At 43.9% G+C, this 4,823-nt stretch overlaps 1 pseudogene; it reads left to right on the top strand.

The window, feature by feature from the left end:
• Positions 1 to 4,118: 4,118 nt before the first annotated feature.
• LOC126656977 (60S ribosomal protein L2, mitochondrial-like) overlaps positions 4,119 to 4,823 on the top strand; it is a 2,251-nt pseudogene continuing 1,546 nt past the window's right edge.

Genomic DNA, 4,823 nt, shown 5'->3' on the forward strand with positions numbered 1-4,823 from the left:
TTGATGCTTTCTTGTTAAATGATTGCTTCATTCTTGATGGTTGCATGTGACCAAGAATGGCTAGAGTTGAAAGAGATATTCTCTTTTAGAACTAAAAAAGCACGTTTGGCTTAAATTGCTAAAAAGGTGAAACGCTTGGATTTGTTTTCATTGCGTTTGTAAACGTTTGACTAAAATTGCTAAAAAGGTGAAACGCTTTGTTTTGTTTCGTAAGGTTTGTAAACGTTTGGCTTAAATTGCTAAATATGTGAAACATTTGAATTTGTTTCGTAACGTTTGTAAACGTTTGGCTGAAATCGCTAAAAAGGTGAAACATTTGGATTTGTTTCTTAACATTTTGAATGTTTGGCTTAGGCTCGCATTCGACTGGATAGCTACAGGCTTTGAACCCGGTACCCTTTATCCCCCCTTCCGCTCTGGCTTTCTTGAATGGGCAGACAGACCTAATCTTCTGACACGGCTAAGGCTAATTTCTTTCGAAGCAAGCAAACATAGCAGGTATTCGCTAAAGTAGAGCTTAAAATGGCCTAGAGAAGCGACCTTTCTTGGCTTGTAGCCCCTGGACCAAGGATTGCTCTAGCCGCTCTATAGAGGAACTAGCATAAGAGACATGACTTAGACAAGCAAGTTTAATTACTCGTCCTCCCTTGCTTGCCAACACACCTGAAGGAAAGGAAACCGGTATAAGACAAGAAAGGAACCGCAATCACCAGAAGCAATCAACGATTCAAAATGACAAAAAAAGAACGGGGCATAGGATATAGAGGCGGAGTCTTGGCTGTAGTTAATGGGAGGACTAAGAGTAGCAGTAGGAATAATAAAAGGAAAGTAGTAGAGAATAGAAAGCGTCTTGTTAGAGCATATGTATCTTCTGATATAGGAGCTGGAGCAGGAAGACGAGTGGCTACGCTTCGGCACAAAAGCAAGGCTAGTCTAGTCCTCATGATGAAAGGCCAAGGAGTGAGGGTGTGGGAATAGTAGATTGAAGATCAGATTATGTTTTGACCCGAGTGAACTCCGTCCATGGCTACTACTCGAATGAATTCCGAAGAAAGGGTTTGCAAGAGAAAGATAGGAGATTCATCCTAGCTGTTGAGATCAGATTACGGCAAAGAAGTGAACGGAAGCTACCTTTTAAGCCGTAAAGTTAGGACTCGCACCTGGCTAAAACAAGAACCTAGCTAGGCAGGTGGAGGTGTTCTCTTTTTCTTTTCAAGAATGTGTAAACCAATGTCATAGCCTTACCAAATTGCAATAAAAGCTGCAGTAGTTTACTCGTATAAAAGAAGAAGATCAGCTTACCATTCTATTAAATAAAAGGGTTGAGAATGGATTCCTTTCTTCAATGCATTCGACCGGGGCGACTAGGGTACTTTTTTTGTAAGATACATTCATTCAAGCTCAAGCCAACTTATATTAGTTCAGTCGGAAGGCCAGGGTCCAGTCTATCAATCCATTCAAGTTATTGGGGCATTTCTATATTGGTTGAGTGCCTAGTCGAGGAATCGCTTTCATTTTCTATGCTTTATACGCTTGGTTTTCCGGCCAATCCTGTTAGATGGGCGGCAGTGTTGAAAGGTGCAGATCTTAGTCTTCTGGACCTGAGCATGTTTTTCATAGTGGATCCTCGGCTTGGGGAGAAAGAAATGTTTGGTGGGTAGCCATTGTTGGCCCAGTCAAGAGTTGCATGTGGTCGGTCGTCATATGCCACCGCTTCATCATTCAGACAGATGCTCGATATGTGAGATAGAATGACCGCCTTTATATAATCCATTTTTTCTTGCCTCTCACCAAAGTTCTTACTATACTAAATGGGAAAGCTCTGGCTAAGAAAAGAGAGGCGGAGCTATGGAGGGTGGCATCCATCGTACTATTTCATCCGAGGTGGTAGGGAAGGAGAGATTGCGAGCAGGGAAAGAAAGGGATTCGACGATTGATTAATTGTTTGGTCTCACTCGAGATGCGCCGCCTCTATCCAGTAAAGATATTCTTTGTTGTTGTGTGGGTCAACCATCCCTTATTTGCGAAGACATTTTCTTCCTGCCGTTAGTACGTTTATCCCCCCGATCCGGATCCTTTAAGTGATAGGAGTGAGAGTCTTGGTCTTCGAAACTATAAATCACACTCCTCGCACAGAGGGTAGGCTTCTCATGGTATGCCGAGCCTTTCAAAAACACACAACCTAAGATGCTTCCCAGGGCGATACTAACCACTAAGAACTGAAATTTCCACTAAAGATGTGTTTATGATGTGGCGGACTATCATGTGATAGGGGATGGGGTGATGGGAGATTACGTATTAGCGGTGCTGCCTACTTAAACAAATTAAGAATCGAGATGGCACCAAAAAAAATCGAAAAATGGACGCGGAGGACAATCTGTGGCTTAGACGGGAGATCACGTTTGAAGAAGTTTTAAAGAATGATAATCTGAATGAAGCCCCAGGTCCCGATAACTTCCCGGCTGCCTTCTGTCAAAGGATGTGGCCTCGGACATTTATAAAAAGTGAAGTTTCTTAAAAGCATGTCAGATCCTCAAATCGAGAAATTCTACGTTTATCACACTTATTCTGAAGCTGGAAGTTAGCGATTCCTTCGATCTTTATCGGCCTCGCTATGCAATTATGTGTACAAGAAAAATGAAAAAATTCTTGCGAATAGGCTATGCAACCGAAAGTCATAAGTTTTATTCAACCAGATGGCGTTCGTTAAAAGAGGAGGGAAAGTTTACAATATTTTTCTATCTAATAGAAATTTTGAGGTTTGAAAATGCTGGACTGAAAGGTACATAGTTGCTCGAACGTAAGGGTCGATGGAATGGAGTTCGAACGAAGTGGGAGGAGAGGATGGGAAGTAAACAGCTCCGCGGTTTTTTTCCAAAATAGATTTCCATAAAGCATTCGATTATGTAAATAGAAACTTCTTTCTTGATGCTCTAAGAGACATGGGCTTTGATCGGAAATTGATCAATTGGAAAAACGAATGCATCTCGACTCCTTCTTTATCGGTTATTTTCAAAGGCTCGGCCTTCGGGTACTTAAAAAGCAGTCATGGCCATGATCCTTTATCCCCCTTTCTCTTCTGCATAGTTATGGAAGGGCAACCAATTCTTTTCGAAGAATGGTGCAATCGAGGAGCCATAAAACCAATGAAGCCTCGGGAAGCAAACCAACCCGGTTACTTGGCGATCTCATGCTAATCACGGAAGCAAGCTCGCATTCCGCTCAAGGCCTCCTCGATCTACTTGACGACTTCACCAACGCTTCTGGTCTCAAGAAGAAAAGCAAATTGTTGATATCAGGAAACAACATCCTACGTAGGCGAATTTCTAGCATACTGGATCTCGAAGAAGGGACCAAAACATATTTACTGATCCTTGTCCCCCAAGACCTAAAAAGAAAGAGGAATAAAAGAAAAGTAAAAACTATAAAAAGAGTTCCGCCACCTTCGCCCAAAGCTCTGACAAAGGCAAGAAGCCTATGGCGTCAGCAGCTGTTGAAAATGCTCCCGGCCAAGACTAAGAAGCCTGTCTTCGGCGAAGGTGAGGATGAACCTAAGCGCCCTAGAGAAAATCTTGAAGAGAGGAAGAAAAACAAGTAGTACTTCCGGAATTAGAAAGTACGAAAAATCTTCAACGATGCTGTGAAGAATGGCCTACAACTCCCAGAGTGCAAGAGGCCCGCAGAAGCGGCAAAGGAGACAACCCGTAAAAGGAAGCTGTGATTGCTTGAGTTGAATCAGTTGAGTTTGGTCCTAACATATATTCCTCTGGTGGTATTGTATATAAGATCACGGCTGCATTTAGGAGTGATCTTTCTATCTTTCAACAGTGATCTCACTTTTGAAAGAGAGTCTCGACGTGGCGGTGTACACGTAGCTCCATAGCGAGACTAGTCGCTGGCTACAGGTTTCTTTCCTACCGGACCGGGGGCGGCCGACAATTTTATGTCAAATGGACCAACGACGATGAAGGAGAAGTCAGAGTAGGAGCGTAGCCACTTGGGTCGATGGAATGGAACTCGACTGAAAGGAGAGGAGAGATGTGAGAGATCCAGATCGAACCGGTTTGGAGAAATCAGAGCGAAAGAGCGAACGGAATCGGATGATTACGAGATAAACAATGAGACAAACCCAAGAGGGGAGAGCACTTAGACAATTCACTTTTAGTACAGAGAATTCCCCTGGTAGGAATTCCTCAGGGCGTATTACGGTTTTTCACCGAGGGGGTGGATCGAAGCGATTGCAACGAAGAATTGCTTTGAAACGAAGCAGTCTATGGGCATTATAGAAAGGATAGAATATGATCCTAATCGTTCTTCTCGGATCGCTCCAGTACGATCGATCGAGGGGCTGCAGCGTAGCTGCCAGAGGAAATGCAAGACGATAGAAGAGTTTGCTCCGCCGCGTAAGATCCTCGAATCTACCACGACCACCATAGGCGGCCTATTTTCGTTCTCTTCCCTGTCCGGGAAGGTGGATCAAAGAAAGGTAGCTTGCTGCTCTCCTGGACTGATAGCGGCTTATGTAGGGGTCGGCCTTATAAAGCTCCTTAAGCAAAGCGGACCTCCCCCCTTCCCTTATTAAATGAAGTAGAAGGTCTTCACTTAGCAGTAGGCATTCTATAAGCGACTTGTCGAGTCTATGAAGCTTCGCTTCTTGTAGTCGGCCCGTAATGCCTCCGCTTGCTTCCTTCCAGCTCAGAATGCCTAATGCCTATTATCTAGTTCTCGAAGCTAACCACTGGAAGCTCACCCTTTAGGTGTCGCTTCCAGCGCAAAAGGTCAAGCATTCTGCCAGACGTCCCGGCCTTCGCCTTTGATACTTT

The sequence above is a fragment of the Mercurialis annua genome, linkage group LG7, assembly GCF_937616625.2.
Source record: "Mercurialis annua linkage group LG7, ddMerAnnu1.2, whole genome shotgun sequence".
Classification (NCBI taxonomy): domain Eukaryota; kingdom Viridiplantae; phylum Streptophyta; class Magnoliopsida; order Malpighiales; family Euphorbiaceae; genus Mercurialis; species Mercurialis annua.